Below are 12005 nucleotides of genomic sequence, written 5' to 3' on the forward strand. Positions count from 1 at the left end.
TTGAAAAGAGAGGCAGAGAAATAGCTGTGTTTGAGAGTATTATACATACCTGTGTTTATAAGGCATCTTTCTCACCTGCAGCTCTGCAGATGCTGTCCAGTGACAGCCCTTCCCCTCTGTTCACGGGCTTGCTGGGTACAACTCTATGCTAGCAAAGAGAGGCACATTTTGGCTTCCTTCTTCTCCTGCATGTCTTGCTATCTCAACCCCTGGGCAGTCATTAGCTGGCCTAGTGTGTTTAACTTCCTTTTTATTGCTGCTGCTGATTCATTTGAGCACTGGTCAATCTAGATTAGCAAAAGAGACAGGGTACTTGGAGAAAGCTGTCTTGTTTCTGCTTTGTAGCACGGTGTCTGCACTCCCTGGGTATGTCTAGACTATATCCCTCTGTCGCTGGAGGGATGTAAATTAAACATACCGACATTGCAAATGAAGCGGGGATTTAAATCTGCCACGCTTCATTTGACTAAAAATGGCCACCGCATTTTGCTGAGTCAGCAGTTTGTCAGCAAAAAGCGGCTGTCAAGACGGGGATCGGGCGACAAAGAAAGCCTTTGTCGGCCTATCCCTTATGCCTTGTAAAATGAGGTTTACAGGATCGGCTGACAAAGGCTTTGTTTTTGCCAACCAACTGCTGACTCAGCAAAATGCGGCGGCCATTTTTATTCAAATGAAGTGCGGGAGATTTAAATCCCCGCTTGATTTGCAATGTCGGTATGTCTAATTTACATCCCTCTGGCAACATAGGGATGTAGTCTAGACATACCCCCTGTGCCTTTGGAGCACAATGTCTTCACTCCCTTATACCCAGTCTTTGCCACTGTTGGTGGTGGCTATGTAACCCCCACACATACTGGGTGTGGTTAACTGGCCCATGTAATGGCACTAAGACAAATTAGACAGAGAGAATGAGTTGGCTCTATAGCCTTAGCTGACCGCCAGTTGGCTTTTAGCTCAAGTGGCAGAGGCTTATGCACTAAGCTTTAGAGGTCCCAGGTTCGGTTCTGCCTTGATGGCATATATCACGTTACGGTTGCATAAGCCACAACATCAGGGGCTCATGTAGTTTTGTCCTGTGATGCTGTCACTTTGTATAGTGTGTGGACAGAGTTGGCAATAGAATTTGTTGCAGGGGTAGGTTCCTGGGTGAGTATATCTGAGAAGAGGGATGGGAGGAGGGGAGCCTAACTTTGGAATGCAGAGAAAACATAATTCTCTTTTAACTCTTATTCTTTCTTAGGTTTCCTTTCATGTTGGCTTTATGCTCTGTGTCTTAATAAACTGAAGCTGCAGTTACGGTGGATGGGATGGATAGCATGGGACAGTGTAATCAAATTAGGGTGAAGTAATAGAAGAAGGCGTGTAAGTGGATGTGTATTTTCAAGATTCCATGTTGCTCTTTCTGCTTAAATATCTGATTAATGTAAAGTGAAAGATACATGCTCACTTAAAGTATAGCAAAATGTACTCTGAATGGAATCCACCATTTACTTACTCAGAGCATACAGTCAAGGTAAAACAAAACCTAATACAGAACAAGACAGTTAATGAGAATTATGTCTAGAGAACATGACCTATGAAGCCAGGCTTCATGAACTGGGCTTGTTTAGTTTGGAAAAAAGAAGATTAAGGGGGGACATGATAGCGGTTTTCAAATATCTAAAAGGGTGTCACAAGGAGGAAGGAGAAAATTTGTTCCTCTTGGTTTCTGAGGACAAGACAAGGAGTAATGGGCTTAAATTGTAGCAGGGGAGGTTTAGATTGGACATTAGGAAAAAATTCCTAACTGTCAGGGTGGTCAAATATTGGAATAAATTGCCAAGGGAGGTGGTGGAATCTCCCTCTCTGGAGATATTTAAGAACAGGTTAGATAGACATCTGTCAGGGATGGTGTAGACGGAGCTTGGTCCTGCCTTGAGGGCGGGGGGCTGGACTCGATGACCTCTCGAGGTCCCTTCCAGTCCTATTATTCTATGTTTGCTCTGCAATCCAAACCTAGCTTCCCCCCCCCCCCTCCACTCACATACGCCGCCCTTTACTCTCAACATTTAGAACTGGACATTTAAAACACACAGACCACACCAAGAACTAGGTTACATCGCACCATCAGGAGTAGCGCTCTTCATTTATAGAAAGGAGGAACCAGAAGATCTGGTCCCTCCTCTATCTCGCTGCCCTGCTCAAGGAAGACCATGGCTTGTGCTGCTTTGCTCGTGTCTCTTACGGTTTAGAGAACATGGGGATCCATAGGGTCGGAGTCCAGCCCCAAAACCAGTGCTTACAAAGCTATGTACACCCTACTGCTCTGCCTGGTTTCTGGTGACATCTACAACATAGAGTACAGTGTGCAAGCACCACTTAAAATAAAGTGCAGCAAAATGTGCTGTGAATAGAATTCATCGGGGTGCTGTGCTACTGCTTAGATGTTCAAAGGGAAAGACCCTGAGAGGAACCTGAAAGAAACACATCCAATATATATCGCCAAGTCAATACCTGTGTGTATGTGAAGTCAATCAATCAGCAGACATTCAGACCAATACGTTCTCAGGAAGGGAGCTTGTGTATTTTACTCATAAGCTCTTTTTGAAAAGAAAGGAGGGAGGGAAGAAGAAGCCCCAGATGATTTTTTTTTGAAGGTAACTCAAAGAATTAAAGGCAAAGCAGGATGTTAAGAAGGAGCACACATTGAAGAAGTTCTTTTATTGAAATTGCTGGCACATAATTCCAGAAAAGCCTCGTGGGTTGGGTCTAAGAAGCTTCTCAAAATCAGCCCCGAATCCTAATGATTCTTCCAAGTCCAAGCTTTTGGGAAACTGACCTTCAGAAACCTGATTCTTGAAACAAACACTAGGCTTGCTTAGGATACATGGCAGCTTAAGTAGCATTATAATGTGGAGTGTGAAGGAGGGTTGGGTATATCCTTGTTCCTCGGCACAGAAATATGACTAACTCTGCAGGAATAATGTGTTACCATAAAACATGATGCCTCAAATCAGGATGCTGAAAATTATCTATGAAGTTTATACATTTTGTATAAACAGTCTCTGAAAATAAGCAATAGTAACCTACTAAATGTGCCTTCTCTAAAAAAAACAATCTAAGCCAAACAATGGAAAGGTGGGTTAGTATATTAGACTTTCATCTTGTGACCACCAGTTTTGTTTTTTATAGTTTCTGTTATCAAACCACCACCCAATCTGGTGTGATTATTTGTAGTTTGCAATGTTGTTGTAGCCATGTTGGTCCTAGATATTAGAATTATTAATACATAGTTTCTGAAGGTGCTCTCCAGCTATGTAAATACACGAGTAACTTATCTGTGTGGCTAAGTCATTAACGTGTAAGTAAATGTGAGATTTTAAATGATGATTCCCCCATCTCTTAGATGTGCTGTTATGTCTAGCTTTTGCCATATTTGTTTGGAATGTATTTAGTGATCAGATGGGAGATGAAGAGGGCTCGGGGTTAGCCTAGGGGAAGCACTGATTTACATGCATATATTTCAGAGATCTTTCTCCTTTGAAAGCAGAAAATGTATGTGCAGCAGAAACTGGTTAGGGCAAGTTATGCCCCCTTTAAAACAATTCCAGTTCAGTTACTGTCATGTGAATGACATTTTGTCTAATAAGACCAAGGTCCAAAATTTGCTGCATAATAAAATATAGGTTCATGAGCTCATTCAAAGAGGGACCAGTAGTACCAGGCACCTTAAATGTGTGCTAAAAGCCAACTGATGGGGGAGTAAATGCCAGGAAACTAGGCACCCAATCAAGTTGCTCATACTGTATTTAGACAATAGTCTTCTGCATTGCATGCTTGAAGAATGATCTTATGAAAATGAACCTTGCTGATGTTGACCCACAGAGGTGTCGCATGCAGAGAAAACAGCCAAATTCTACTGGAAAATGGCTACTCTACAGCTGGGGGAATTAATGAAAATGTTCTTTTTAATCAAAAATCAATTTTTTTTGCATTACAGAAAGCTGGAGTTGTGGGTTTTTTATTTTATTTTGGAGTGTATAAAAATGCAAACATTTACCAAGAGAGTTAGTGCCTGAAAGTATTTGCAAAACAAAAGTAAGTCTAGCTATCAAGTGCTGGAGGGTGGACTTCTTATTTTTTTGAAACCTTTTGAAATGGTTTTGTAGTTCAGTATTGAAGTTCTAATTTGTATCTTATTCTTTGCTAAATTTTACAGTGTGACATCCACTGCCTGTAAAGGGGCGCGAGGTTCTTTTTATTTTTATATAATCCATATAATAAAGCCCCGTAGGGTGTATCACAATAAGCTACATACCAATGTTGCATGTTTTTCTCATATACATAGTTTCCTCAAAGCCATTGTAGGTGCTACTTACATAAGTAAAGAATACAGCATTAGATCCTACATCACTTTACTTATGCACCTAAAGTTTTTATATAATGTTGAATGAAATATTTTCTGTTACATAATTTAGGTTAATTGTTTTTCTTTTTAAATACCAAGACTATTTTTTACTATCATACAAGAGAATTGATTTCTGAAGCTCTCAGATATATGCATTTTCCCAGTCTCTTTCTATTTCTTTGCATAAATGATGAGCTATATGATTGTAATACTAGGCAAATTTGGATTTCTTTGTTTAAACATTCTATGGAATTGTGTATACATAATGAACTGTGCATCATTTAAAATATCAGGTTTATTAAGGGTATTTTAATTTTTCTGTTTCCCAGCAGAGGTCTCTCTTTTGTTTCTGAATAGAAATCTGATCAAAGATCTTTCCAAAATGCATGCAATTATTTTTTTAGAGAGACAAGGTGGGTGAGAGATCTTTTCTCGGACCAACTTCTGTTGGTGAAAGAGACAAGCTTTTGGGATATACAGAGCTTTTTCTTCAGGGCCTGGGATTTTATTTTCTTAAACATTTATCTGGTATTAAAGTTTCTTCACCATATCTCTTAGTAGTAGAATTGCCCAATCACTTGGATAGTAACGAAGGGAAAAATGGTTTGCTGTTCAGTGTGATAATTGGTACACAGAAGAAAAGCAGCAGTATGTTAATGTTGTTGGGACTTTTCTGTCTACAGGAAGTCCCCAACTTATGAACAGCCCAAAAGTTTGTAAGTCGGTTGTTTAGAACTCTGAACGCATCTTCCCACAGAAACAATGCTATAAATGGTAGTTAGGTTCCCAGGCTAGCACATAAAAGCCTATTTAACCCACAATGTAGCTGAAATACTGTATATTTGCAATGAAAAATAGTAAAACTTATTTTTTTTAATTTAACCCTTCAGTGCTGGTCTGTGAGGAAAGGCAGGTTTCTTAGAGGAGGATGAGCAGGTAGGTGTAGATTCTGAAGGGGACTTCTGGCCATCCGTCACCCCCCACCCCATGCAGCCCCCAGCCTCCACTCACCCGGAGGTGGTGAGAGGTGCGAGCGCTAGGGTTGCTAGATGGTTTCAACAAAAATACCAGACACACTTGACATTACATCTTATTTAGAAAATACCGGACATGTATATTTTCTCATTTATATTTTCTCAATTTGTTTCCTGAACAGAAAGCTCAAACACTGGACTGTCTGGTAACCCTAGCGAGCGCGGGTGAGAGGGCTGCAAAGGAGCAGGGGTCAGCTGTGCTGACGACAGCTGGAGAACAGCGGCGCTTTCCCCTTCAAAGTGCTGCTTCTCTCCAGCCGCTGGGTGGGCGACTGCCCCCTGCTCCTCCAGATTCCTCCAGCTGCTGTCCTCTGTGCCTTTTGCCTGCTCCCCTGAGGCTGCCAGTGAGCTTGTGTGTGTATATGTGGCTGTTTGTAAGTTGGATGTTTGGAATTCAGGGACCACCTGGATTTCAAAGCAGAATTCCATAATAAAATCAATGGTCGGACATGGCACGTTAACATATTAGCAGATATGAGTTGTTTGTCTTTTTAAGCCTGACCTTTTACACACAGCATTGATATTCAGGTTTAGATTGATCTTGTGGTTGATAGAGACAGTTCAGGCTATTTGTGGCTACAAATGTTATGGAGGGAAAAAATGACCCAAGGACTTTCTCTAGTACCAGAAAATCCCTGTCCCAGAGACTACAATCTACTTATTCAAGAAGCAGGCTGGGAAACAGGCTCAGACATGGAAAGAGACGAGCCCAAGACCACACATCAGTTCAGGGGCAGAGATGGACTAATCAATGGAAAATCTGTCTTTCAAGCAACATTGTTAAGCACTGGAATGGGGTGGCATATGTCAAGACCTTAAAAACAGGCTGTGCCAGAGCCTTGAAAGTCATGGGAGTGAGAGAAGATGTTGGACACAGGCATTTGGCTCTGGTGAGAATGGGTGAAAGGCAAAGATGCAGAGCAGGCCAGCAGCAAGGTTTCCCAAAAGGTATGAGTTTTTTTATGCCTTAACATGAAACGTATTTACATGGGCCTGGCTTAGAGGAAGGCTGAGCTTGTGTTTATAAGGCACCTAATTGGGACTCTAGGGAACTACGTTCAATTTTCTTCTTTGCCAGGCTCCAGCCTTAAAACGTAGGGCAACATAACTACCGCTCTTGGTGGTGTAAAAGACACTCCCTTGGGCACCTTAGCTCTGCTGGCCTAAACTTCTCTGGACATTTTCAGTAACCGGGGTTGGTTCTTTAAAGGATTTGAAACCACAGACAGATTTTTCGTTGCAACTTATGACCGGTGTTCGTTCCCCTTTCGGAGCTTATTTGTTCCTCTTTCGGAGCTTATGTGAGGCAGCGAGATTCAGCGCTGGGGAGGGAGCCCTGGCTGATCAGACCTAGCTTTTTGGATTCGCAACCCGTCTGTTCTTGGTCTGTTTCAGCCAACCTTAAATACCACTCGCTTGACAATTGCTGACTTTAGATTTTTGTTGTCTCATTCTGCCCTTACAAAAACCTTCGTCTGCTGCATTTGGGCTAATCAACACTTTGTTGCATACTGCTGTCTGAGTTACTTACTTCCCTAAAAGCGGGGTAATTGTTGGTCATCCAATCAAATTTTGTTTTTATTTTTTTCTCCTGTATCTCACAATGCTGCCTTTCCTTTACACTTACAATTAAACTGGTGCTCATTTGACATATTCTGGGTCGGCCTCAATACCTTCCTTTCACATCCTCCCGTGTCAAATGAGACACTTTAATTACAATAACTCTATTTCCCTCTGTGCTCGTGCATCTGCTATTTGCTCGTTTTCTATTTATTTTATTTTCATATATTTTATAGTTTGTTTGTGCAATAATAATATTAATAATTGTGATATGAATATTATATATATGTGGAATTTTTCCCCACAACAATCTAAAACCATTTTCCTGATATCCACATGGATAAAAAGTTACAAACACTTGCTCCCCATCCTATTGCACTTTCTATACCCTTATTAATTGTTCCATCCAAATCATTTAATATGTTCACAATTGTTATGGGTGATTCGTCCACATTCTTTACAGTTTGATTCTTGATTGCTAGCTCAATAAATTTTCCATTTTTTAACAAAATGTTCCAATTTCGTTTCTCCATGTCCAGATTTATAACCTCTATTTTTTGTAAGTCCAGTTTTTGTATTGTGAAATGCTCCACTTGTAATATTACTTGGGCGTCTTGGAAAGTTTGTTTTGTTATAGCTTTCACTTCTCCTGTTTCTTTGGTTTTTTCTACTAACACTTCAAATTCTTGCAATTCTTTATCTAGTTGTTTGTGGTCAGGATTGTATCCTTCTTTATGGCTAGGGATATGCTTCACTGATGTACCACTTACGTGATTTCTAATTATGGTCCATATTTCTCTCCACCCTGTATGTGTTTGTGTCTGTATTCCCTTTTAACAGTGTCTTTATACAATACATACTATCTATGCCTAATTCCATGGTTTGTTAGGGTGACTCTCTTGTGCATGTTGTAATCCTATTCTAACTCCTTCTACTTCTGCTTCTTGGGCATTCACTTTTTCCCCTAACACAGTAAAGAACTTGTTTTCACATTTGGTACAGTAATATCCTGCCTTTGCTTTCCCCCCTTTCGTGCTCCCATCTGTAAATATCCAGGGTGTTTCTGTTATTCCTGGTGTGGCTTTTGGGGCCTCCCAGGGTATTAAATTTTCCCTCAGTTTGTTTGACCAACTTACTAGCCAGCTATAATACAGTTTTTCCCAAGTATTTTTCTGGCCCTCAAAGTTTGGTGGTATTATTTCCATGGTAAGCCATGCTAAAGCTGACACCCTTGGAGCGTGTAAAGTAAGACCTACACTTGTCATTAAAAAGTACCTATCTTTTATTTCATTTAAAACCCATAATAGTTTTCCATATTCACCATAATGTCTTTGGGGTCTGTTAAATTGCAAAATCCATCTATCTACCTCTTCCTGTTTTTCTCCTTCGGGTTCAACTTATTAAGTCATTCATTTCTATTCGGGATCTTTCTCTTGATTCCATACTGGCTACAGGTGGAAGTCCTCCCCTCTGTTTATATATTATTTATGTTATCGGATGAGCCTTGACCAAATCATCTCTAGCCTCAATCTTTTCTCCTATCTCCTTCTCACATTTACATTCCCCTGTGCATATTCCTTCCGTTAGCATATCCCATGGGTATACACCTCCTTTTTCTACTTTTTTCCTTTCTTCCTTTTGATTTTCCTCTATGACTGATTCAGGATAAGGAGGGGGTGGGGCTGTTGGTTTTATTATATCTTTTTTCCCATTATTTCCCTTTTTTTCCTCTCTCTCCTGAGTTTCTTTTTTTAATAAGTCTTGTAGGGTATTTACTGAGCCTTCTAATTTAGTTATTGTATTTCCGGCTTTTTTTCAACCAGTGCCAAAGTACACGGATCCCTTTATTTGGATCCCATTTGTCGGCAGTTAATTTTTTCTTTTCTCTAGCATATCTTATAAGGTCCTCTAGTACCTCTCCCATCAACTGGTCAGTTGTTTGACTTGGCAATTTTAATATTTCTGGGGTACCCCCATTTCAATACGGATCTGTTGTATCGGCTGTTCTTTCTAATATGTTTTGCAGTTTTTTATAATCTGTTTCTTTAGATGGGGTTTTTTGTTACATCTGGTAATGGTATTTTGCAATCTTTTAACTCCCATTTTGCTAGATCATTATTAGCCATTAAACATCTCAACCCTGAACATGTTACATGTAGGGTATATGTATGATTTTTTTCCCCTATTGCTAGAACTGCTCCTATTTTGAGCATGTTTTCTTCACTCTCATCCTTATTATGATATAACTAGTGGTTGAGAGGTCCTATGCCTTCTGTTTTGTTTAACCCATGAAAAGGCCATCCTCTGCTCTCGTCAAATCCTGTTCGTGACACCATTTCGGTAACCGGGTTTGGTTCTTTAAAGGATTTGAAACCACAGACAGAGGAATACTTCTTTTTAGGGTCAAACAAAGATTTTTTATTTTTTCTATTTACTTTTATAATTAATTTTCCATTTAAATCAATTCACTATTTTTGATTATTTTAAAACAATATAATATACAAAGAAAAAGTAGAAAAACAGTACGGTTAAAAAACAACAAGAAATAATAACTTCTACAGATATGCCCTCCTGATTTACCTTTAAACAATTTATGGAGTCAACAAATATACTCACGTTAAGAAAGATAGAAGCATTGCTTAGATTCAGGAGATATTCTTTTCTTTATGTTTTTCCTTTCTTTGGATTTTTCATTGCAACTTACGACCGGTGTTCGTTCCCTTTTCGGAGCTTATTTGTTCCTCTTTCGGAGCTTATGTGCGACAGCGAGATTCGGCGCCGGGGAGGGAGTCCTGTTTGATCAGACCTAGCTTTTTGTATTCGCAACCCATCTGTTCTTGGTCTGTTTCAGCCAACCTTATATACCCTGTTTCGATATTTTGGTACTCCTCCACTCGCCTGACAATTGCTGATGTTATATTTTTGTTGTCTCATTCTGCCCTTACAAAAACTTTCGTCTGCTCCATTTGGGGTAATCAGCACTTTCTTGCATACTGCTGTCTGAGTTACTTACTTCCCTAAAAGCGGGGTTATGATTGGATGACCAATAAAATTTTGTTTTTATTTTTTTCTCCAGTATCTCACAATGCTGCCTTTCCTTTACACTTACAATTAAACTGGTGCTCATTTGACATATTCTGGGTAGGCCTCAATACATTCCTTTCACAGACGTCTCATGAAGAGGTGGGACCCGTCCCTTTCCTGGCTTCCATTGTTACAGGCCAGATCCACACTACAGCCAAAGGTCGACTTAAACGTAGCTGGAGTCAGTGTATCTTAAACTGATCTTCAGCACCATCCTTACAGTGGGAGGTAAATGGGAGAGATGCCCCCATTGACTTTCCTTACTCCTCACGAGAAGTAGCAGTTCTGTCATCGATGGAGGCACCCTCAGCATTTGATTTAGTAGGTCTTTGCTAGACCTGCTAAACTGAACACCAGAAGACCAACTGCCGCAGCATCAATCTTCTCCACAGACTAGACATGATCACAAGCTATGTCTATGCTACAGGGTTATGCTGGCATAGCTACAGAACTGTAGTGATGCTACTGTAGTCCCTGTATGGTAGACATGGCCTCCTTTTGTGACCTTAAGCAAGTCACTTAATTTCCCTTTGCCTCTGTTTCATCAGCCAATGAATGGGAAAGAGACTTTTGTCTTGTCTATGTGGATTTCAAGTGCTCTGGGTCCAGAGCTATCTCTTATTGTATATGACATCACAATGGTGGAAGAAAGGAAGGCTCCTCCAGGAAGCTCCATCCCTGCCACCTGAGGTCCCCTCCTCCGAAACCCTCTCCACCCCTGTGACCACAGGATCCCTTGGCTGGATGGAGCTCTGAGCCCCCTCTGGCTCCTCTGTGACTGGCTGGAGGGCCCCCACCCAGCCACATTGCCCTTCCCTCCTGAGACCCCTCACGGGAAAGGCATGTCTCCCCAAAAAACATGAGCTTTTCATATATATCATGCAGGTTATGGGGTGGTGGAGGAGGTGGCGTGTACTACTCAGCTTCCTGAATTCATCAATAATCTCCCTGGACTCCAGAGAGTACTCTCCAGAGAGATTTCTGATGAACCCAGGTCACTGAGTAGTTACATATGGCTGCTTCAGCCGCCCCAGAACCTGCATGGTGTATAATGATAAAGCAAAAACTTCCTTTTGCAAACCCTACAACTGGCATCCGGTGGCCATGGCTGCTTCCGAGGTGGCTTAGTCTGCCCTAGCCTAGTATACCCACCACCTTTGTTCAACACTTACCACAGTGAGCGCCTGTTCTTGCTGGGGGCCTCTGGGTACTAAAGGAATAGAGTTAGATAATACTTTAAAATGTTTTTAGGTAAACTGTCAATTGCAACATCTGTCTGTCCTCCACTACTGCAGATGCCACGTGAAACTAACAGCAACTGTTCTTGCCCTGGTTGGTGATATTGAAATTGTTTGGCTGATATATTTCCCAATCAAGGGTTGAACTGGAAGCAATTCACTTTCTTCATGTGGAAAAATATGATACAATAACCACAAAATCATCTTCTCTCCATCAGACAAGTTTCACCATCTCTGTTGCTGTTGAGCCTAAAGTTGTGCTCTTGAAGCCTATTGAGCTTGTTAGAAGCATTCTCCTACTCTAGAACAACAATCTGGATTGCATGGCAAGCCAGTTTAGACCAAGGCGTACGTGATAATGTTTTTTTTTAAATACATGTGATAATTAGACTAAAGGGTTTTCTGGAGTTCGACTTGAAGATACTAATTAAATTCACATTGACAGATCAACATATTGCTTATAGGGACAAAAGCAGGGTTTTTGTTTAGACAGCATTAATTAAATTCACATATTTTGCTCATCCAGAATGATTGCCTTTAAAACCCATGGAGGCAAAAGTTGGTGCTTTGCAAATGCTTCACTGAATATGTCTAATTGAGGCTACTTTTTTCCTTTTCAAAAGCTAAACACTTAGAATTTTTAAGAAATTGGCGTGGCTAATAGTTTGTGAAAATTTTATACCCTCTCAACAAAATGCTGTC

General features: G+C 40.6%; 1 long non-coding RNA gene across 1 annotated transcript in view; it reads right to left on the minus strand.

Annotated features, from left to right (window-relative positions):
* LOC142831253 (uncharacterized) overlaps window positions 1-10003 on the minus strand; it is a 62214-nt gene extending 52211 nt beyond the window's left edge. Inside the window, exon 1 of the long non-coding RNA XR_012906942.1 lies at window positions 9598-10003. This is a non-coding gene — a long non-coding RNA (uncharacterized LOC142831253). The remainder of the gene's footprint in view (window positions 1-9597) is intronic.
* Between the last annotated feature and the right edge of the window lie 2002 nt (window positions 10004-12005).

The sequence above is a fragment of the Pelodiscus sinensis genome, chromosome 13 (assembly GCF_049634645.1).
Source record: "Pelodiscus sinensis isolate JC-2024 chromosome 13, ASM4963464v1, whole genome shotgun sequence".
Taxonomy (NCBI): Eukaryota; Metazoa; Chordata; order Testudines; family Trionychidae; genus Pelodiscus; species Pelodiscus sinensis.